The sequence below is a fragment of the Bombina bombina genome, chromosome 4, assembly GCF_027579735.1.
Source record: "Bombina bombina isolate aBomBom1 chromosome 4, aBomBom1.pri, whole genome shotgun sequence".
NCBI classification, from domain to species: Eukaryota; Metazoa; Chordata; class Amphibia; order Anura; family Bombinatoridae; genus Bombina; species Bombina bombina.
Window position 1 is genome coordinate 72,507,710 of NC_069502.1, and position 24,943 is coordinate 72,532,652.

The following is a 24,943-nucleotide window of genomic DNA, read 5'->3' on the forward strand; positions in this document are numbered from 1 at the left end:
CTAGGTAGTCTGCTACCTGTCGGTTGAGTCTTTCTCTGAGGCTGGATCTCAAAAGGCTCTGGGGATGCATGGGAGTTAAAAAGGTATGCATGTCCTCCATCAACAAGACGTCAGGAAAGCGTCCTGTCCTTGCCGCCGTGGTCATGGGAGGAGGAGGATTAATTTCATCTCTTCCCCTGTTACATTCCCGTTGTGCTGTGACATCACCCTTATACGCTGTGTAAAGCATATTTTTTAATTTATTTTTAAAAAGCTCCATCCTTTCCGACTTGCGGGAATTTGGTAACATTTCAGGCACTTTATGCTTATACCGGGGGTCGAGGAGCGTGGACACCCAGTACAGGTCGTTCTCCTTCAGCTTTTTTATACGAGGGTCCCTCAACAGGCACGACAGCATGAAAGAACCCATTTGAACAAGGTTGGATGCCGAGCTAATCATGTCCCGTTCCTCGTCCTCACTGATCTCACTGATTGTATCTTCTTCCCCCCAGCCATGTACAACACCACGGGTACCAGAGAGGTGACAACAACGAGCACCCTGGGATGCCTGTTGTGCTCTGTCTTCCTCCTCCTCCTCAAAGCCACATTCCTCCTCTGACTCCTCTTCCTCACAATCCTCTTCCTGCATTGCTGCAGGTCCAGCAAGCGATGCTGATAAGGCTGTTTGTGGGGGTGATGGACACCACAACTCTTCCTCTTCACGCTCATCTACGGCCTGATCCAGCACTCTTCGCAGGGCACGCTCCAGGAAGAAAACAAATGGTATGATGTCGCTGATGGTGCCTTCGGTGCGACTGACAAGGTTTGTCACCTCCTCAAAAGGACGCATGAGCCTACAGGCATTGCGCATGAGTGTCCAGTAATTTGGCAAAAATATCCCCAGCTCTCCAGAGGCTGTCCTAGCACCCCGGTCATACAAATACTCATTAACAGCTTTTTCTTGTTGGAGCAGGCGGTCAAACATTAGGAGTGTTGAATTCCACCGTGTCGGGCTGTCGCAAATCAAGCGCCTCACTGGCAGGTTGTTTCGATGCTGGATATCGGCACACAGGCTGGCAGGCAGGAGGAAAGTGCAATTCAATGGCACGAGAAAACTGAGGATTCAGAATAACAATCAAACATTTTTTAATTTTAATTATTAACAATACTGTGACAACAAATATGATTGGTGTAAATAGTTGGCAAGTCGACCTGGCACACAGGCTGGCAGGCAGGAGGAAAGTGCAATTCAATGGCATGAGCAAACTGAGGATTCAGAATAACAATCACAAAATTTTTTATTTTAATTATTAACAATACTGTGACAACAAATAAGATTGGTGTAACTAGTTGGCAAGTCGGCCTCGCACACAGGCTGGCAGGCAGGAGGAAAATGCAATTCAAGGACACTAGTATACTGCAGATTGACAGTCAAAACAGTGCTGATTAACAATTTTTTCAATACTGTTAAAAGAAATATGATTGCTGGCACTAATTCTCTAGTTGGACCTGGCACACAGGCTGGCAGGCAGGAGGAAAATGCAATTCAAGGGCACTAGGAGACTGCAGATTCACAGACAAAACAGTGATGATTTACAATTTTTTCAAGACTGTTAAAAGAAATATGATTGCTAGCACTACTTTACTAGTTAGGCCTGGCACACAGGCTGGCAGGCAGGAGGGAAATGCAATTCAATGGCACGAGAAAACTGAGGATTCAGAATAACAATCACATATTTTTTTATTTTAAATAATAACAATACTGTGACAACAAATATGATTGGTGTAACTAGTTGACAAGTCAGCCTGGCACACAGGCTGGCAGGCAGGAGGGAACTGAAATTCAATGGCACTACTAGACTACAGATTCACAGTCAAAAAGTGATGATTTACAATTTTTTCAATACTGTTTAACCAACTATGATTGGTGGCACTAATTGGCTAGTTGGGACTGGCACACAGGCTGCCAGGCAGGAGGTAACTGCAATTCAATGGCACTAGGAGACTGAAGATTTGCAGTCAAAAAAATTATGATTTAAATTTTTTTATATACTGTTACAAGAAATATGATTGGTGGCACTATTTGGCTAGTTGGGCCTGGCACACAGGCTGGCAGGCAGGAGGAAAGTGCAATTCAATGGCACAAGCAAAATGATGAATCACTCGAACAATTTATAATTTTAAAGATTAACAATATTGTTACAACAACTATGATTGGTGGCACTAATTGGCTAGTTGGGCCTGGCACACAGGCTGGCAGGCAGGAGGGAACTGCAATTCAATGGCACTACTAGACTGCAGATTCACAGTCAAAAAAGTGATGATTTACAATGTTTTCAATACTGTTACAACAACTATGATTGGTGGTACTAATTGACTAGTTGGGCCTGGCACACAGGCTGGCAGATATGAGTCGTGGCTGGTAGGTAGGGCAGCAATTTAACACAGTATGCTGTGTAAGTGAGAAAAACACAGGCCTGGTAGAAAATTAAGTTAGATTACACTAGCAAAATAATTTAAAATTTTATTTTTTAATATTAAAATAATGTTAGGAAGTGCACATATGAGTGGTCGCACTGGCTGGCTGCTACGTAGGGCAACAATTAACAACAGTATGCTCTGTAAGTCAGATAGACAGTTAGACACAGGCCTGATAGAAAATAAAATTAGATTACACTAGCATAATGATTTAAAGATTTTTTGGGGGAATTTAAAGAAAAAGGTTAAGCACATATGAGTGCCTAATAGAAAATACAATTAGATTACACTAGAAAAATGATTTAAATTTTTTTTTGGGGGGGGGGGATTTAAAAAAAGATTAAACACATATGAGTCGCGGCTCATAGACTAAGGAGGGCAGCAATTAAACACAGTATGCTCTGTAAGTCAGCAAAACACACAGGCCTGATAGAAAATGATATTAGATTACACTAACAAAAAAATTTAAACGTTTTTTTTTTAATTTAAAATAAGGTGAAGCAGATATGAGTGGTGGCTGCCTGGCACAGAGTAATTAACCCCTTAATGACCGGACCATTTTTCATTTTTCTTACCCTTAATGACAATGGCTATTTTTACATTTCCGCAGTGTTTGCGTTTAGCTGTAATTTTCCTCTTACTCGTTTACTGTACCCACACATATTATATACCATTTTTCTCGTCATTAAATGGACTTTCTAAAGATACCATTATTTTCATCATATCTTATAATTTACTAAAAAAAAAAATGATAAAATATGAGGAAAAAATGGAAAAAAACACACTTTTTCTAACTTTGACCCCCAAAATCTGTTACACATCTACAATCACCAAAAAACACCCATGCTAAATAGTTTATAAATTTTGTCCTGAGTTTAGAAATACCCAATGTTTACATGTTCTTTGCTTTTTTTGCAATTTATGGGGCAATAAATACAAGTAGCACTTTGCTATTTCCAATCCACTTTTTTTCAAAATGAGCGCTAGTTACTTTGGAACCCTGATATCTGTCAGGAATACCTGAATATCCCTTGACATGTATATATTTTGTTTTAGAAGACATCCCAAAGTATTGATCTAGGCCCATTTTGGTATATTTCATGCCACCATTTCACCGCCAAATGCGATAAAAAAAAAAAAGTTCACTTTTTCACAAATTTTGTCAAAAACTTTAGGTTTCCCACTGAAATTATTTACAAACAGCTTCTGCAATTATGCCACAAATGGTTGTAAATGCTTCTCTGGGATCCCCTTTTTCAGAAATAACAGACTCATATGGCTTTGTGGTTGCTTTTTGGTAATTAGAAGGCCGCTAAATGCTGCTGCGCACCACACATGTTTTATGCCCAGGAGTGAAGGGGTTAATTAGGGAGCTTGTAGGGAGCTTGTAGGGTTAATTTTAGCTTTAGTGTAGTGTAGTAGACAACCCCAAGTATTGATCTAGGCCCATTTTGGTATATTTTATGCCACCATTTCACCGCCAAATGCGAGCAAATAAAAAAAAAACTTTACATTTTTCACAATTTTAGGTTTCTCACTGAAATTATTTACAAACAGCTTGTGCTATTATGGCAGAAATTGTTGTAAAAGCTTCTCTGGGATCCCCTTTGTTCAGAAATAGCAGACTTATATGGCTTTGGCGTTGCTTTTTGGTAATTAGAAGGCCGCTAAATGCTGCTGCGCACCACACGTGAATTATGCCCAGCAGTGAAGGGGTTAAATTAGGTAGCTTGTAGGGAGCTTGCAGGGTTAATTTTAGAGATCAGCCTCCCACCTGACACATCCCACCCCCTGATCCCTCCCAAACAGCTCTCTTCCCTCCCCCACCCCACAATTGTTACCGCCATCTTAAGTACTGGCAGAAAGTCTGCCAGTACTAAATAAAAGAGTTTTTTTTTTTTTTTAAATAAAAATTATAAAATATTTTAGTTGTGATGGACCCCTGCCTTAGCACCAACCTCCCTGATCCCCCCCTCCAGCTCTCTAACCCTCTCCCCTACCTAATTACCGCCATCTTGGGTACTGGCAGCTGTCTGCCAGTACCCAGTTTGGCCCCACAAACCAAACTATTTAAATTTTATTTATAACTTTTATTTGTATTTTTAATTATAACTTTTATTTGTATTTTTAATTATTTCTGTAGTGTAGCAGCCCCCCACAATACCCCCACCTCCTCCCCCTCCCAGATCCTTATATATATGTAAAAAAAAAAAAAATTAACTTTTTTTTTAACTTTTTTTTTAACTTTTTTTTTCCCCCTTCCTTCAGTGGTGTCAGTGTGGCTAATGCGCGCACGTGCATGCGCGCCCACGTGCATGCGCACCCACGTGCACACGCGCACCAGTGCACGTGCGCTCGCATCGTGCACGCGCGCACACACGCTCCCTCCTCCCACCGGACAAAGGCACCATCGGCACCATCACTACCGGTGCAGAGAGGGCCACAGAGTGGCTCTCTCTGCATCGGAGGCTTGTAAAGGGGTATTGCAGGATGCCTCCATATCGAGGCATCACTGCAATACCCTCAGAGCTGCTGAAAGTGATTGTGATCACTTCCAGCACTCTGTTAGACAACTGACGTACCAGGTACGTCCATTGTCATTAACTGTTAGTTAATGCATGACGTACCTGGTACGTCAGTTGTCATTAAGGGGTTATCCAAAAGACTGAAAAAAAACTGAAGTATATTAATGCTGTGTGAGCCTGACAGACACAGGCCTGATAGAAAATGTAATTAGATTACACTAGCAAAATGATTTAAAAGTTTTTTTTTAAATTAAAAATAATGTTATAAGCGGATATGACCACTGGTGGCTGGCACAGAGCAATGAACCAGAGTATATGCTGTGTGACACAGGCCTGATAGAAAATGAAAATAAATTACACTAGCAAAATAATTTAAATTTTTTGTTGGTTAAATTTAAACTAATGTTGTTAGGCAGATATCAGTGGTGGCAGTAATCACAGCATATGCTGTGAGCCTTACACATAGGCTGAAAGCTAGGCTGGGGTGCTGTCCTTGCAGCAGAGATGAGATGAGTCCTTCTGGACTGTAGTGGACACTAAATACACTAGCCTAGCTATCTATTTCCCTATAATGTCAGCAGCACAAAATCAACACGTCCTCTCACTAAGAAAGCAAGGTCGTTATGAGTCTAAAATGGCTGCTTCCAAGGAGCTGGGAAGGTCTGTGAGGGAGTGTCTGATGTTGATTGGCTCTAATGTGTCAGAAGGCTGTGACATACAGGGTCAAAGTTTCCTCAATGATGACACATAGGGGGCGGATTGAACAATGCATGTGTTCGCCCACAGCCGCGAACGCGATCATACTAGGTTCGCTGTGAACTGTGGCCCATAGTGCTCAAATCATGTGCAACACCTAACCCTTCCTAGTTATTGTACTGACAAGTCACTGGTCCTGCTCTTAACATTGGTTGAGTTAAAGGGATATAAAACCGAAGAAAACCCTAACATTTTCTTTGGTGATTCAGAACATGCAAATTTAAACAACTTTACAATTTACTTCTATTATAAATTGACGACTTCTTGGTATCCTTTAAAATAGGTAGGAAAGCTGTAGGAGCTTGCACATGAATAGGGCAATATATGGCATCAGTTTTATAACTATGTTATAAATTTGCAAGCGCTCTAAGTGGCAGCAGTATATCTGCCACCTACCTAGATATCTATAAAAAAGAATGCTATGATAATGAAGTCAATTTGAGAATATAAATAAATTGGAAAGTTTTAAAATTGTATGTTCTGACTGAATCACAAAACATTTTGGATTTCATGGCCATTTAAGAGGGCGATTCAGAACCTGTCATTCTTAACAGTGGGTTACATAGGATTTAGCTTTTTATTGGGCAAAAATAGGACTGCTAAATACAATAGGACCAATAAATTAAAATAAAGTAGAAAAGTAACTGTATAGGTAAGTGCTGTATCTACTATTTCAGGAGTAAATTGTTATTTCAATTAGAGTAAATCTACATTGCATAGAAAAGAGACCTGGTTTTTCTTAGAAAACCCTTGCTTGCTTGTGCATTTGTTAGCAATGTCTGCATTTGTAGATGGGTCCGGCATCACGGAAACAAGCAGCATGTTCTATTGTTGTTATGACCACAACTGAGAAAGAAATAATAAGACTATAATTATCATTTTAATGTGACAGATCTGAGTCACACTGATGTAGAGCAATAGTTTATACTGTGATTATAAACGGCTAGAATGAGTCTGAATGAATAAAGATCATAATGAGTTTGTTGCAGAGCTGACGTCTCTTATGATTGTACTAACTTGGTTCCTGATATGGGTTTAGATTGCTAAGACTAAAAAAAAGATGCATCATTTTTTAAATAGAGTTCATCTCAATGAGTATTCTTTTAAATATTAGTTTTAAATAGATGTTTCTATTATATACTAAAACAACTTTTTGTCTGTATCCTTGTAGACTTGTTGTCATCTACCAATAGAGCTGTAGGAATTCCCATTATTATCCAATAAGCATTTAATAACTATAGTTAATTTGTACCTAAAGATATGTGTCCTATATAGATATAATTTAAAATTACTATAATTAAAAAATAAAAAAATATTTTAAGTTGTTTAATTTCTGTTATCTTGCTAAGGCGTGTACCCTACATTTGTGTATGTGATGGAGTGACACATTATTACACTTGAGTTCTCAACAAAATAAATTGCATTAAGAGTGTAAAGTAAAAATGATGCTTTAAAAATCGTATTATTAGTAGACATTACAATTTGTGTTGAAAGTACCCAGCAAAATGCAAATTTAAATTACACAATAATATTCTTTTTTTATGGAGCAAAAGGATCCCTATATGAAGATGGGCGTTTCTTCTCTGTTGTATTTTAGGATCTTGTGGCAACTATAGTACACGCGAGGAAGGGAAAAGGAAAACACTGGTATATTCTATGGTTATCATATTTCTCAGACATTGCACAGTTAGACTAGATGACACAACCAAAACCCATTATATAAATATAAATAGAAAAGTATATACCTTTATAAACAATACTTGGGCCATTGGAATAGCAGTGGGTGGGGATGGGGTTTTTCAACACCCGTGATGGATGGTGGCCTGGAAAGGTGGTGAGGAACTTCCACTTGATGATATATTTGGAATTTCTTCTATGTCAGCATCCAACAAAAGAGCTCCAGAATATTTCAGCTTCCATGAAAATTAATTCAACATCCAGGTCAGCACCTGCCGCTTGTTGCTAAAAAAACCTATTCAGGCGAAGAGGAATGTTCTATTAAACGAGTCACCTTCACTTGACTCTGTCATAGCTAGGATTACTGCCTTGGTTATCAGTATTTTTTTTATACAGGACCAAATGCTGCATAGCCGTTTACTACAAACACCTAAATACTTCCACACTCCATTGTACCTGTTATTTGCCCAAAATAGGTAAAGGTTCTATGCTTATTTTATTTCCATTTATTTTTAAATATTGACTAATAGAATTATCATGCATTATTTCTCTTTTTTTCTACTACATGTGTGGTAAACCAATGAGACTAGTAAGAAATTTGCTGACACTGTTAATAAAAATACATTGGAAGCCTAAAGAGAATTATTAGGCTTTAGAAGATTATCACCAGCTTGGGCAGACACACATTTAAAAAAGAATTTACATTCCTGACCTAGTAAGTATTTAATTATAGTTTCTCAAAAATGTTTATTTTTCAAAGGGGAATGTATTCAGTGATGTTCAAGCCGTGCTTTTATACATTAACTTGTTCACATTTGGGTTTCACTGACCCCTGTCAGTTTTTTTGTGACAAAAAAGTTTCAATTTCTACAACTAGTAGCAATAGCCAGCAGGTTGTGGCCTCGTACAGTAACTAAAACCTCAAAACCAAAAAATGTACTATTAGTAATGCGGCCGTAGATTCCTCCTGTAATCCAACCTTTGAAGCTATTTAAAGGATAATATTTACATAGGCCAAGTTAGGATGAACTGAAAGGACATAAATGCTCATTACGATCTCCCACACCATATTTTGTTTTTTAAATCTATTTCCTCCCAGGTGCCCTGACGCGTCTGTCTCTTTTTTAACTGCATGTTTCATCTGTCACTCATTAGCATTCCACAGATGTTAAGTACATCTAAAAAAAATAAGTCTTGGGAAAAAAAAAAAAAGAAAGGGACTATTCAGTCTGAGTAATTTTTCTTCTGTGCACACTTCCAACTCTGAGAAGGAGCCAAGTTTACAGGGAGCAACTGCTAAGTACAAATATCTCTTTAGTTCCAGGGAAAGATATTGTACCCAACGAATGGAGGGATCTAACTGAATACGCTGTGTTTGGTACAAGAGAAGGGAATAGTTTTCATCCTTTCTGCTTTATTCTTTATGTTCTCTAAGAAGCTGGACTATGCACTGACGGTAGCCCCTGATCAGAGGTATTATAGAAACTGTACAGGAACAGGGTGAGTAAAAAAAACAGATCTAAAGATAAAATTAAAATCTGTGTCAAGTTCTGTAACTATAGATCAACTATAAACGTATTGCTATATTTGTTGAATAAAAAAATGAAAGGTTTGCACATTATGATATTTCATTTAAAAAAAAAAAAGTAAAACCAAAACAAAAATATTTGGGATTTTTTTTTTAAACAAAATCTCCATTTGTTTTGTTTCAGTTTTGTTCCTAAAGAGTTTGAGCTATTTACTTAAAATTGACATGCACTAGATCAATGCCTATTAACCTGTTATAGTTTCCTCTGTTGCCCTAAGCACAATAGATAAATATAACTGACTTGTGTATGACTAAAAATATAAAATATCATAAGTATGTCAGATAATGACAAATTTGCTATGAATAAAAAGAAATGTTTTGAAGTAATATATATATATATTTGTTTTCAGATGATTGTTTATAGAAATGTCAGAGACAGCAGAGAATAATGAAAACTACATACAATTAAATTATTAATATATATATAATGCTTATCTTATGGCAGAAGACAAAATGCAGACAGATTACAGTTCAACATATGATAAATGGATACAATGCATGATATATCTTTCTGTTTTCTAGATGGTTTCTATGTACTTTGCATACTCTGCTATAGAATTGGCTGTTGCTTTACAAATAACAGTTATAATTATAATAATAATAACTATATTGTATAACTCCTTTTTGGGTATTTTTACCATATACATTTTGGCATGGTGCAATTTTTCTAATAATTTAATAAATGCACATTTTCTTTGTAATATGCACAATACCTGTAGCACACTATATACCTGGCACATTAAATAAATTAAAGGGTCAGGAAACCCCAATATTTTTCTTTCGTTATTCAGATAAAACATACAATTTTAAACAAATTTGTAATTAACTTCTATTATCTAATTTGTTTAATTCTCTTTGTATCCTTTGTTGAAAGAGAAGCAATGCACTACTAGGAGCTAGCTGAAAGTGACAAAAGGCACATATGTGCAGCCATCAGCTTCTAAGCCTACCTAGGTGTATTTTTTAACAAAGGATGAAAAGGGAACAAAACAAATTAGATCATATTAATTTTGAAAGTTATTTAAATGTTCTGTCTGAATCATGAGAAAATATGGGTTCCATGCCCCTTTAACATTGTTGGATCTGCATCATGGTAAATTGTTTTTAAAATAATTGCCATGTTGCTGGTTGTGTCGGTAGTCAGTAAAATGAAGAGGCGGCTGTATGTGGCGATCAGAGCATATTGGGAGTTTAGAAGCCCTAGTTGGTATTATTGCGCCTTCAAAAATGTTCAAGTCTGCCCCTTTTTATGTCTTTATCTGTACCTGGGACAAGGAGAATGATAATGGTGTAGGAAAGAAACTTTTAGAAAAAACATAAATAAAAAATAATACCTCCATGAGTTCTTTGGTAACCTTTGTAAGCTAATTTTGAAGTCTAAATTCAGCCAGGTACAAGGTATTTCAGTTTTGTGACTGTATAAAACTGTTACTGTATCTTGTATAACATTTTCTTCTCTATTATATGCTATTAGTGAATATTGTGTAAATTTTAGCTATTTCTTCTAAATCGCTACGGTTATTTATAAACTCATAGCGTAGAATTTACGGCTAGGAGAAAGATGTACAGCAGGTTTGAAGAATAAACCACTTGGAGGGAGAAGGAAAAATCCCAAACGACTACACAAAACACCCCGTTAAGAATATAACATTACTGGTGAGAAATCTGATCATACCCTGTTTGTTTAAAGTCAACATAACTTTTACAAAGTCAGCAACTAAACCTGAGTTAACTGAATGAACAACATTCTGACTGATGCACTAAACACATATCCTTATTAGATGCCTTATATTACATTGGTACCCAAGACCACCTCCTTACCAGTAATCTGATTTACATTACTACACCCACATCCAAGAAGCTTCTGCAAAGTGCATCCCAAACCCACCAACAGGAAGCTATCCACCACTGAAGGCTCTATTTACCAAATCCCTACGGCTGCAAGTTCTCACAAGAACTTGCTCGCCGTAATTTATCAAGCAGCAGTCACCAGACCACTGCTTCTTAACCTCTTCGCCACCTCTAAGGTGGCGAAATTCAATCTCCATGGTCGAGTCTGACTGAGGAGATTGACAGCTCCTGCCCGCGCGTGATTGACTGTGCACGGGCAGGGGGCGGGATTGTACGCGAGCACAAAATTGCGCTTGTGTGCAATGGTGATTACCTGTGGGTAATTTCGCCCCACCACAGGTGAGCTGAGGCGTACAGGAGCGCGTATATGTGCCCCTGTACGCCTCAGCTTTGATAAATCTAGCCCTTAATCCACCAGTCTGAATGAGATCATTCCTCCAAACATTTTCTGGAGACTTTCGAGGATGAGGAGATTAGGGAATTTATGGGCAGGTCACATCCAGACCACGGTGGGAGGAGCAGGGCTATGCCTGGGGTGTGTTGTGGGAGTGACATAAAAGAACTAAATCGTTCCAGAAATAGCCTCCTTTACTGGTTACACTCCTCACAATGGGTGTAACAAATATTGAAAAGAGTGTATGTAGCGTTTGAAGGGGACGCCTATGGCTATCTGGGTATAACACAGATCAAAAGGAATTCCTTAATAAATAGTCTAATAGTGTTCCTTGATAAGTATTCTACATTTACAGGACTGATTAAAGAGAAAGAAATAGAAGTATATACTGTATATAAAAATATTTATTAGTAACAAAATACTCTGCTTCCAATACTTAAAGGGACATAATACTCATATGCTAAATCACTGGAAACTGATGCAGTATAACTGTAAAAAGCTGACAGGAAAATATCACCTGAGCATCTCTATGTAAAAAAGGAAGATATTTTACCTCTCAATTTCCTCAGCTCAGCAGAGTAAGTTCTGTGTAAAAAGTTATACTCAGCTGCTCCCAGCTGCAGGTAAAAAAAAAAAAAACAGCAGCCAATCAGCATCAGCAGTGCTGAGGTCATGAACACTTTTACTGTGATCTCATGAGATTTCACTTAACTTTCATGAAATTTCATAGTAAGCTGAATAGGAAATAATATGAGAGTGCACGAGGCTCATCCCCTAAGCTGTCCCAGGACAGACACACTAAAATGCTGCTTAGCAATCCTTTACAATGGGAGGTGGCTACTGAGAAACTTTTGAGGTAAAATATCTTTCTTTTTTACATAGAGATGTTCAGGAGATATTTTCTAGTCAGCTTTTTACAGCTATGCTGCATCACTTTCAAGTGTTTAAACATTTGGGTATTATGGCCCTTTAATGTTAAAAAATATTAAAACAAAGACACCGGTGTCTAATGACTTACTATGTCAAAAAGTGCTTTTACAATTCTAAAAATATAAAAATATATACAGTCCGACTGCTGGCCAGCTAGTAATTTATGACTTATAATGTCTATTGTTGAGTAAACATAATTTCTTTTTTAAGGATCAGATGAGATAAAAATGTGCTGTTGTAAAACTGGTGAATAATACCTTGAAGTATCATATGTGATCAGTCTCAGTCTGCTCTCTTGTCTGTAACAGACCTTGCAGTATTGTTCCTCTTTGTTGCAATTTTTATGTCACATGGACAATTGTATCCAGTCCCGAGTGTGTTGTGAGAGTAAATGCAGGGCTGTCTTTAACACAGGGCAAAAGGGGCAGCTGCCCAGGGCCCAGTCTCTGTTGAGGGGCCCAAGAGTCCTATGGTTCATACCAGACTGCTGATGTGACATGGGGAACACACACATTCAGTCCTAATACTGTCACAGTCAAAAGTACTCTGCTTAAACTGTGCCAGACCGTCACTATTACCAGGTAACTGCTATGGTTGTGGGGATTGTTTCTGGGTAGGGCTGACTGTAGGCGCATGCAGCAGAAAGCTGGAGCGGCAGGCACGTGAGGATTTGAGCATCTGTGCAACTGAATACACTGCTCTCTTCAGTCTTGAGGCTGTATGACTCATCTCACACTGTATCCATGCAGCCTTGGACAGACAGCATCCAGTCTGCTGGTTCCCCTAAGCCCTGCTCTTTCTGTTGTGGCCCCAAATCAACTAACTGAAGTTTGTTAGGGGAACAGTGCGTTGTAGAAAGGTGTCAGTGGGAAGAATAAGTGAGTGCACACATGCCCCTCCCCATGCAGCATTGTCTAGTGCAGGATGAGAGGGAACTTGTTCCTAGCAAAGAAGTGACGTTCTGCTGTGGCTGATGTATAGTGTCATGCTGATACTTCACACATTAATGTAAGTTTTATTTTTATAGTTTTTTATTTTCTCTCTGTCTCAGATTTTACAGCTTCCCATAGTAGTTCTGCTGTTCTAGTCAGTAAACTTATATTTGTCCGCACCTCCATGCTTCCTCCTCAGTCTTTACCTTGCTTTGCTCCTGTTGGCTGCCCTAAATCTCTTTAACCAGCTAACCTCACACCAGGATCACATTCAAAAGAATATTAAATGAATCCACAGTGGAGGAATTTATATATTTATTTACTTATTAGTACTGCTTAGGTCCAGTTTCACATATTGCAATTTATTTCATTTTTTAAAATGATTAGCCCAGCAGTGGATGATCCACCGCTGGGCTAATAATTAAAAAAAAAAATTGATTTAGTTGTTTTTTGGGATGTTGGGGTGGAGAGCGAAATTGCATGCGGTAGGGGGGGGGGGGCAAGAAATTTTTTGCCCAGGGTCTAGTCAATATTAAAGACGGCCCTGAGTAAATGGTAGGTAACATTGAAGTTGTGGCTGTAGCAGTCCCTTAAAACGGAGAGCCTGCAGGGGGTAATGTAGCAATCCAGCCTTCCATACCCGGCACAAGTCTGCTAGAGGGAGAGTGTGAGATAGAGCATTAAAGATACATAAACACTAAAAACATACTAGATATCATGATGTATTCAAAGAATAGATTAGTCTGAGAATAATATGTGGATGCATTTAAAAAAAAAAAAAATCATATTTAACTTAAATATTTTTAAAAATAAGTTTAAGATTTTAGTCTCAATAAACTAAGGGCTGCCGCCAAATAATAACCTAATCTGTTGGGTTATCTTCCCTGCTGAGGCCAGTGAATGTCACTTAGAAATTAGTTTTTGGAGTAACAATCTCACATTATTCAATATCCATTTAAAAGGGTGCTCTGACAAAATGCTGATGGACATTTGGCCGACAGCATTCTATCCAACGGACACTTGGCCGACAGCATTCTATCCGATGGACATTTGGCCGACAGACAGAATGCCGAAGCATGTTCTGAGTTCGGCCGAGGGCAGATACGCTCCAGAGTGCTCTGTTCTAATCAGAGCCTCGGGCACCACATCTGCCTCTGGGAACCTAACCATGGGTGTCAGCCCGCACGTCTTGTAATTCTCTGTCTGGGAAATTATCTATCTATTTATCTATCTATCTATCTATCTATCTATCTATCTATCGAATCTATCTATCTATTGAATTTATCTATCTATTAAATCTATTTATCTATCTTATCTATCTATCTATCTATCTATCTATCTATCTATCTATCTATCTATCTATCTAATCTATATATCTATCATCTATCTATCTATCAAATCTATCTATTTATCTATCTATATTGTGGCTGGACTTGTGTGTCGGCCAAATGTCCGTCGGCCAAATGTTCATCAGCTAACAGTCCGGCCATGATTTAAAAGAGAGAGGGTTGTGGAAGCAGGGGTGGAAAATAGCAGAGGTCAAAGGGACATTAGATTCATCTTGTATAAATTCATATTTATTTAAGCAATTACATATTAAATCACAAAAGACCTAAGATAAAAATAAATGTTTTAATAGCATATTAAGCTATAACTTTGTTAAGGATTTGCAAAACTTCTTTTAAAAAAATCCAGGTGAACATGTTTATCTCTGCTAATTGTGACTAATCTGAGCTAACTATAAATGTGCTTGTTGGCTATTCTATAAATCACTTTGTAGTTTGCAGCTGACTTAGGCAATATGCAGCATTTTGACAGAAAGCTGGGTACACTTTTCAGCCTCTCTAGAGAACGTGAGACAATCATAATTTTGCAAAAAAAATAACTACATAAAAAATATTTGCAAAATAAAAAAGAGGTGTTTAATATCCCTTTAAAAATAGATCAATTAATGTATATCCAAACTGTTCTTATTTGTCTGTTTTTTTTAATTTAAGCTTTTTTGTAACCCCTTAACGCCCTTAGGACGTTCTATGCTGTCCTAATCGCACTGGGCTTTAACGCTCTTAGGACGGCATAGACCATCCTAGCTTTTAGCTGTAATAAAGCTAAAGGCGCTTCCCGAATGGGATCGCGGGCTGGAGGGTGTGTCTAGCGTCATAGGCACTCCCCCCAGACACGATTCCCTCATTGAAATCACGCGGTCGCATGATTTCAATTTATAACTTATTTATTTACATCAGAACTTTGTTCCGATGTAAACATATAAGTCCGGCCATTAAGGGGTAAGCATTGTGATTTTTTAAATCATGTTTATAATTATGTTGAGATATTTAAAAAAAAAAAAAAAATAAGACACATGGTGACAGTAACAATATGGCATCCTTGCTGCACCAAATCTGCACCTACACGGATTAAGCTAAAATATTCTACTTCGAATAAATGTAATAATTGCAACCTTAAAGGGACAGTAAAGTGAAAATTAAAATCTCATGACTTAGATACAGCATGTTATTTTTGTCAACAATTTACTTTGTTTCTTTGGCATCCTTTTTTGAAATACATACTAGATTCAGGAGCAGCAATGCACAACTGGGAACTAGCTGCTGATTGGTGGCTGCACATATATGTCTCTTGTCAGTGGCTCACCCACTGTTCAATTAGCTCCAAGTAATCCATTGCTGCTCCTTCAACAAAGGATACTAAGAGAGTTAAGCACATGTAATAATTATATCCGAATCCTGATGAAAAATATTGAGTTTCCTGTGCCTTTACATTTTTTTTAATATTATCAGAAAAGCTATACACTAAGCCTGTCTAGCACAATGTGTTCCCACAATGCTTTTTAGCTGGCTCCCAATGCTATAAATTAAATTTTGTTTATGTCTGATACAGGAAGCCCAGCTAAGATAAATAAAATAATTAGGTTATAAGGCAGATATTGTGTGAGCCAAATGCATAGGGTTTATCTTTTATTGAATGTTAGAGCACATCTAAAATTGACATTCCAGCCCTGTGAACACATAAAAAAGATTATGTGGCCCCTCTAGTGAAGAGATTGGACCCCTGTAAAGCTATAACTTAATTATATTCAATCTAACTACAATACAAGGGAATCCACCTTTTCATTTCAAGTTAGAATAAGCTCCAAGACAAAATGAGAACCAGATGTTGTATTAAATCAATGTGTAATAGTCCAGTTTCAGCAGCCAGCCAGTGGACTGTATGTGATTCATGGTTTTCTGGTTACAATCAGCGATTCATATTTCCTTTTGCTCTTAATCGAGGCAATATGAGCTCTGCACAGCCGCTACCTTAACTGAAAGAAGTGAATTTCTTTTGTAAAATTGCTTTATTACACATTCAGATGTAAATGCTTTCTATATTTATCTATATAACTGGCTACCAGGGCATCTTATAAAAGGATTTTTCTTTTTAAAACAAATATGAAACTGGAGTCATAAAGTGTTAATTTTCTCATTGGAACAGCAGAAAACCTTTAATTTGATGAAGAGAGTTACCATTTGTGCTTAATAAAATGTTATTTTGAAAGAAAAAGGTTAAAGGGACAGTCTACTTAAAAATAAACTTTCATGATTCAGATAGGGCATGTATTTTAAAACAACTTTCAACTTTACTTTTATCATCAAGTTTGCTTTGTCCTCTTGGTATTCTTAGTTGAAAGCTAAACCTAGGTAGGCTCATATGATAATTTCTAAGTCCTTGAAGGCTGCCTCTTATCTGAATGCATTTCAACATTTTTTCACAACTAGAGGGCATTATTTCATGTGTGCCATATAGATAACATTGTGCTCACGCCCGTGGAGTTACCCAGGAGTCAGCACTGATTGGTAATCACAGAGGTAAAAGGTATATTAATATAACCGTGCTGGTTATACAAAACTGGGGAAAGAGTAATAATGGGAATATCTATATTTTTATATAATAAAAATTCTGGTGTAGACTGTCCCTTTAAGTTAATCTGCTAAAGTGACATGAAACCCAAAAAGTTATTTAACCCTTTGAGTGCTAATGACGGCACTACTAGCACTCTGCCACCTTGAGGGAGATCTGGGGGCTCCCAAATGCTCCTACCCCGGCGATTATTCCTGTAGAGTGACAGGCATCACCGGGGCTTCCGGTTTTGCTTGGTGACATAAGCGCAATAACGTGATGACGTCACCGTGCAACTTTATTTATACTTAACAATGTTAAGTATAGGAGCAGGGGGCATGCTGCTTAGAAGCCTGTATCTCAGGCATCTAAGCAGCTACAGACCCCCAAGACCCACCATTGGAAAGGTAATCGCCCAACCTTTCAGTGTAAGTCTTGGGGATCTGAAAGTTAAAAATAAATTGTTCAAAAAATAAAAAAAAACTTTAAAAAATCTTAGCACCCAGGTGGGAAAGTGCTTAGCACTCAAAGTGTTAATGATTTAGATAGAGAATATTATTTCTTAAACAGTTTTCTAATTTGCTTCATTATCTTGGTATCCTTATTTGAAGAAGCAGCAATGCCCCACTGGGAGCTAGCTGAGAGCACTGGGTGAGCCAATAACATGAGGCATATATGTGCAGACACCAATCAGCAGCCTCTGAAACTACCTAGGTATCATTTTCACCAAGATAACAAAACAAATTACATAATACAAATAAATTAGAAAGATGTTTAAATGGCATGCTCTAGCTGAATCATTAAAGAAAAAATATAGGTTTAAAAACTGTTTAATCTTATTTTAAACAAACAGGAAGTGCATGTTTGTGCACAGCTCCCCAGGAACAGGAAACTCAATCCACCGTGCTATTGGTGGACAGAGACATAGTTTACAGGCATAAAACAAGGAATATCTTTTATCACACATCAAAAAAAATGGTTACCTGCTCCTATTTAGAAACAATAGCAATTTAAATGTTTCTTTAAATGGACATTAAACCCTTTGAGATGGTAATATAAAATGATAAATTGTATATAGATAAAAAAAAATCTGCAATATACATTCATTATTTATTTTGTCCTCTTTTCCTGTAATTCCATTCTGAAATTGTGAGCTTTTCAGTTGCTGTTAGAAATGGAAGTGCAGAACACTGTTATATTCCACTCAGCCATTGGCTGCACACTCTAGTGACCTACTTATAACTGTCCCTAATTGGCCACAGCACAGAAGGTAACCTAAGTTACAACATGGCAGCTCCAATTGTTTTATAGACAATAAAACTTTTCACTTATTTTGTCACTATTTAAACATCTAATGAAAATGTAAAAACACATGTACATATTATTCTTAGACTGATCTGTTCTTTGACTGCATCATTCTATCTAGCATTTATAGAGGCCTAGATTTAGAGTTCGGCGGTAAAAGGGCTGTTAACGCTCCGCGGGCTTTTTTCTGGCCGCACCATAAATTTAACTCTGGTATCGAGAGTTAAAACAAATGCTGCGTTAGGCTCCAAAAAAGGAGCGTAGGGCATTTTTACCGCAAATGCAACTCTCGATACCAGAGTTGCTTACGGACGCGGCCAGCCTCAAAAACGTGCTCGTGCACGATTCTCCCATAGGAAACAATGGGGCTGTTTGAGCTGAAAAAAAACCTAACACCTGCAAAAAAGCAGCGTTCAGCTCCTAACGCAGCCCCATTGTTTCCTATGGGGAAACACTTCCTACGTCTGCACCTAACACTCTAACATGTACCCCGAGTCTAAACACCCCTAACCTTACACTTATTAACCCCTAATCTTCCGCCCCCGCTATCGCTGACCCCTGCATTACAGTTTTAACCCCTAATCTTCCGCTCCGTAAACCGCCGCAACCTACGTTATCCCTATGTACCCCTAATCTGCTGCCCTAACATCGCCGACCCCTATGTTATATTTATTAACCCCTAATCTGCCCCCCACAACGTCGCCTCCACCTGCCTACACTTATTAACCCCTAATCTGCCGAGCGGACCTGAGCGCTACTATAATAAAGTTATTAACCCCTAATCCGTCTCACTAACCCTATCATAAATAGTATTAACCCCTAATCTGCCCTCCCTAACATCGCCGACACCTACCTTCAATTATTAACCCCTAATCTTCCGATCGGAGCTCACCGCTATTCTAATAAATGTATTAACCCCTAAAGCTAAGTCTAACCCTAACACTAACACCCCCCTAAGTTAAATATAATTTACATATAACGAAATAAATTAACTCTTATTAAATAAATGATTCCTATTTAAAGCTAAATACTTACCTGTAAAATAAATCCTAATATAGCTACAATATAAATTATAATTATATTATAGCTATTTTAGGATTAATATTTATTTTACAGGCAACTTGGTATTTATTTTAACTAGGTACAATAGCTATTAAATAGTTAAGAACTATTTAATAGTTACCTAGTTAAAATAATAAGAAAATTACCTGTAAAATAAATCCTAACCTAAGATATAATTAAACCTAACACTACCCTATCAATAAAATAATTAAATAAACTACCTACAATTACCTACAATTAACCTAACACTACACTATCAATAAATTAAATAAACACAATTGCTACAAATAAATACAATTAAATAAACTAGCTAAAGTACAAAAAATAAAAAAGAACTAAGTTACAGAAAATAAAAAAATATTTACAAACATAAGAAAAATATTACAACAATTTTAAACTAATTACACCTACTCTAAGCCCCCTAATAAAATAACAAAGCCCCCCAAAATAATAAATTCCCTACCCTATTCTAAATTTAAAAAGTTACAAGCTCTTTTACCTTACCAGCCCTGAACAGGGCCCTTTGCGGGGCATGCCCCAAGAAGTTCAGCTCTTTTGCCTGTAAAAGAAAACATACAATACCCCCCCCCCCAACATTACAACCCACCACCCACATACCCCTAATCTAACCCAAACCCCCCTTAAATAAACCTAACACTAAGCCCCTGATGATCTTCCTACCTTGTCTTCACCATGCCAGGTTCACCGATCCGTCCTGGCTCCAAGATCTTCATCCAACCCAAGCGGGGGCTAGACATCCACTGAAGAAGTCCAGAAGAGGGTCCAAAGTCTTCCTCCTATCCGGCAAGAAGAGGACATCCGGACCGGCAAACATCTTCTCCAAGCAGCATCTTCGATCTTCTTCCATCCGGTGCGGAGCGGGTCCATCTTGAAGCAGGCGACGCGGATCCATCCTCTTCTTCCGATGTCTCCCGACGAATGACGGTTCCTTTAAGGGACGTCATCCAAGATGGCGTCCCTCGAATTCCGATTGGCTGATAGGATTCTATCAGCCAATCGGAATTAAGGTAGGAATTTTCTGATTGGCTGATGGAATCAGCCAATCAGAATCAAGTTCAATCCGATTGCCTGATCCAATCAGCCAATCAGATTGAGCTCGCATTCTATTGGCTGTTCCGATCGGAATTCGAGGGACGCCATCTTGGATGACGTCCCTTAAAGGAACCGTCATTCGTCGGGAGACATCGGAAGAAGAGGATGGATCCGCGTCGCCTGCTTCAAGATGGACCCGCTCCGCACCGGATGGAAGAAGATCGAAGATGCCGCTTGGAGAAGATGTTTGCCGGTCCGGATGTCCTCTTCTTGCCGGATAGGAGGAAGACTTTGGACCCTCTTCTGGACTTCTTCAGTGGATGTCTAGCCCCCGCTTGGGTTGGATGAAGATCTTGGAGCCAGGACGGATCGGTGAACCTGGCATGGTGAAGACAAGGTAGGAAGATCATCAGGGGCTTAGTGTTAGGTTTATTTAAGGGGGGTTTGGGTTAGATTAGGGGTATGTGGGTGGTGGGTTGTAATGTTGGGGGGGGGGGTATTGTATGTTTTCTTTTACAGGCAAAAGAGCTGAACTTCTTGGGGCATGCCCCGCAAAGGGCCCTGTTCAGGGCTGGTAAGGTAAAAGAGCTTGTAACTTTTTAAATTTAGAATAGGGTAGGGAATTTATTATTTTGGGGGGCTTTGTTATTTTATTAGGGGGCTTAGAGTAGGTGTAATTAGTTTAAAATTGTTGTAATATTTTTCTTATGTTTGTAAATATTTTTTTATTTTCTGTAACTTAGTTCTTTTTTATTTTTTGTACTTTAGCTAGTTTATTTAATTGTATTTATTTGTAGCAATTGTGTTTATTTAATTTATTGATAGTGTAGTGTTAGGTTAATTGTAGGTAATTGTAGGTAGTTTATTTAATTATTTTATTGATAGGGTAGTGTTAGGTTTAATTATATCTTAGGTTAGGATTTATTTTACAGGTAATTTTCTTATTATTTTAACTAGGTAACTATTAAATAGTTCTTAACTATTTAATAGCTATTGTACCTAGTTAAAATAAATACCAAGTTGCCTGTAAAATAAATATTAATCCTAAAATAGCTATAATATAATTATAATTTATATTGTAGCTATATTAGGGTTTATTTTACAGGTAAGTATTTAGCTTTAAATAGGATTAATTTATTTAATAAGAGTTAATTTATTTCGTTAGATTAAAGTTATATTTAAGTTAGGGGGGTGTTAGTGTTAGGGTTAGACTTAGCTTTAGGGGTTAATACATTTATTAGAATAGCGGTGAGCTCCGATCGGAAGATTAGGGGTTAATAATTGAAGTTAGGTGTCGGCGATGTTAGGGAGGGCAGATTAGGGGTTAATACTATTTATGATAGGGTTAGTGAGGCGGGTTAGGGGTTAATAACTTTATTATAGTAGCGGTGCGGTCCGCTCGGCAGATTAGGGGTTAATAAGTGTAGGCAGGTGTCGGCGACGTTGAGGGGGGCAGATTAGGGGATAATAAATATAATATAGGGGTCGGCGGTGTTAGGGGTAGCAGATTAGGGGTACATAGGGATAACGTAGGTGGCGGCGCTTTGCGGTCGGAAGATTAGGGGTTAATTATTTTAAGTAGCTGGCGGCGATGTTGTGGGGGGCAGATTAGGGGTTAATAAATGTAATATAGGGGTCGGCGGGGTTAGGGGCAGCAGATTAGGGGTACATAAGTATAACGTAGGTGGCGGTCGGAAGATTAGGGGTTAAAATTTTTAATCGAGTTGCGGCGATGTGGGGGGACCTCGGTTTAGGGGTACATAGGTAGTTTATGGGTGTTAGTGTACTTTAGGGTACAGTAGTTAAGAGCTTTATAAACCGGCGTTAGCCAGAAAGCTCTTAACTCCTGCTATTTTCAGGCGGCTGGAATTTTGTCGTTAGAGCTCTAACGCTCACTGCAGAAACGACTCTAAATACCAGCGTTAGAAAGATCCCATTGAAAAGATAGGCTACGCAAATGGCGTAGGGGGATCTGCGGTATAGAAAAGTCGCGGCTGTAAAGTGAGCGTTAGACCCTTTAATCACTGACTCCAAATACCAGCGGGCGGCCAAAACCAGCGTTATGAGCCTCTAACGCTGGTTTTGACGGCTACCGCCGAACTCTAAATCTAGGCCTTAGTGTTTAATGTCCCTTTAGAGTAAACAAAAAGCAGCAGAGAGATTCCCTGAGTGTTTGAGTTATGACAAAACAGCCATTTCAGCAAGAAACACCTATAAATCTACAGTTTAGAGTATAACAGTAAAGGCAGAGGAATGTTGCATCATATAAGCATCTTTAATGTGGATTTGGCAGCAACACATTAAAAAGGTGCCTGTTACATATTCATTCTGACAACACATTTACATCAAAATAATCTTTTATTTGCTTCACTGTCAGTTTTAAAAGCTAACATCATTTCTAATTTATATATTATTCACAACTCTAAAAAAAAACAACACAATGCTATCAGAGGACTTTGCTGCCTTTTATGTACAGCTAATTGTAGTTCATGTTCTGTTGTTAATCTTTGTTGAAAACAATGTCTTGTCATTGTCTTGCCAGATATGTTCATCTACCTCCCAGCAGGGAATTGCTGCTCTAGAGCTGATTTTAACTCTGTGTTTAATCCCTTTGAAGGGATTAAACACACAGTTATATCCAATAAATAGTGCAATAATAAAGTGCCCTAACACATTCAGGCATTTTGTTTTGCACAACCTTCCTGCCATCTGCAATCAGTTAGAAGCCAGCAATAATGAACACGTTAAACAGAACAGCAGCAACTATTTGTCAACCATCGTCCAATAAAAATAAACAATAAGGACAATTCTCTATATCTAATAGACTGTATAGTCTTCTCCAGTTCTATTTTAAAGGGACACTGAACCCAATTTTTTTCTTTTGTAATTCAGAAAGAGCATGCAATTTTAAGCAACTTTTTAATTTACTCCTATTATCAACTTTTCTTTGTTCTCTTTCTATCATTATTTGAAAAAGAAGGCATCTAAGCTTTTTTTTTGGTTTCAGTACTCTGGACAGCACTTTTTTATTGGTGGATGAATTTATCCACCAATTAGCAAGGACAACCCAGGTTGTTCACAAAAATGGGCCGGCATCTAAACTTACATTCTTGCATTTCAAATAAAGATACCAAGAGAATGAAGAAAATTGGATAATAGGAGTAAATTAGAAAGTTGCTTAAAATGTCATGCTCAAAATTGATACCTTATGGATATGGGAGGGGCCGTAAGGTCAAGCCTTCCCAATATGTTTGTGTTAATAGGGACCATAGGATTAAAATCCATTTCCTTTTATTTATTTTTATTTTATTTATTTTTTATTTTTTTTCTCTCTCTTCTCCTTTTTTTCCCTCTCTTTCTCATCTACCACGAAAAGAAAAAGCGGGGTAGCAATTCTGCTGGGGAAGAAACTCTCTTACGAGGTCATTCAAGTAGCCACGGATCAGGAGGGAAGATACCTAATGGTAAAAATCAAAATCTCAAAAATGTTATTTACATTTTGTAACGTATACGCCCCTAATGTTTTCAATCTCCCCTTCTGGGAAACGCTGCAAAACAAGCTTCTATCATTTGCAGAAGGGTACCTGATACTCGGAGGTGATTTCAACATGGCTCCCCAATATCCGATTGATAGGCTCAGGCAGAACCTCGTTCCAATTAAAACTAAGAGAGATAACCTTGAATCTAAATTATTTACTAACTTGCTTCGAAATTTGAAACTTTGTGATATTTGGAGGGTACAAAACCCTGATCTGAGGGATTTCACCTGTCACTCGAAAGCTCACAAAACCCTGTCGAGAATTGATCTCTTTTTAGCAGATGAAAGAGTATGTAAAATGAAAGTAACTTCTAAAATTTTCCCTATTACTATTTCAGATCATGCTCCAATAACACTCGATTTTCAATCAATTCTCCCGGGGAATAAGAACCGTGCCTTCTTTTTCCCAAAATACCTAGCATCCGATTTAAAATTTAAAAACTGGCTAGTTTCTAGATTCCGTGATTATGCGCTTCTCAACCAACAACATACCTCTCAACCTGCTCTGTTTTGGGAAACTGCGAAGGCAGTTCTCCGTGGAGAGATACTAGCGTATACTATCTCCAGGTCTAAAAAAATTAAAAGAAGGGAAAACAAAGTTTTGCGAGCTGTCACAAATGCTTATAACCGCTATATATTATATAAAACACCTGAAAACTGGTTTAGGTACAACACAGCATTGACAGAAAGGGACTCTTTCCTACTTTATAAAAGTACCCAAAAAGATCTCAGGTTACAAGCTAAATTATACCATTATGGTAATAAAACAGGGAAGCTTTTGGCTAACCTGGTTAAGGTGGAAAGAGGATCCTCTATAATAAAATCCACTAAAGAAGGTAGTAAAAACATTAATACTACCGAAGAAATCCGTAGGGTATTTGCTGCATACTATGAACTCCTGTATACCTCTAAAACGTCTAATAACACTCACAGAGAAAACTTTTGGAACAAAATAGCATTCCCATCCCTCACCCCTGATCT

At 37.9% G+C, this 24,943-nt stretch overlaps 1 protein-coding gene across 1 annotated transcript in view; it reads left to right on the forward strand.

The window, feature by feature from the left end:
* Positions 1-8,680: 8,680 nt before the first annotated feature.
* LOC128655915 (uncharacterized) overlaps positions 8,681-24,943 on the forward strand; it is a 271,973-nt gene continuing 255,710 nt past the window's right edge. The window contains exon 1 of the mRNA XM_053709507.1: positions 8,681-8,915. The gene's annotated coding sequence lies outside the window, so the exon portion shown is untranslated. The remainder of the gene's footprint in view (positions 8,916-24,943) is intronic.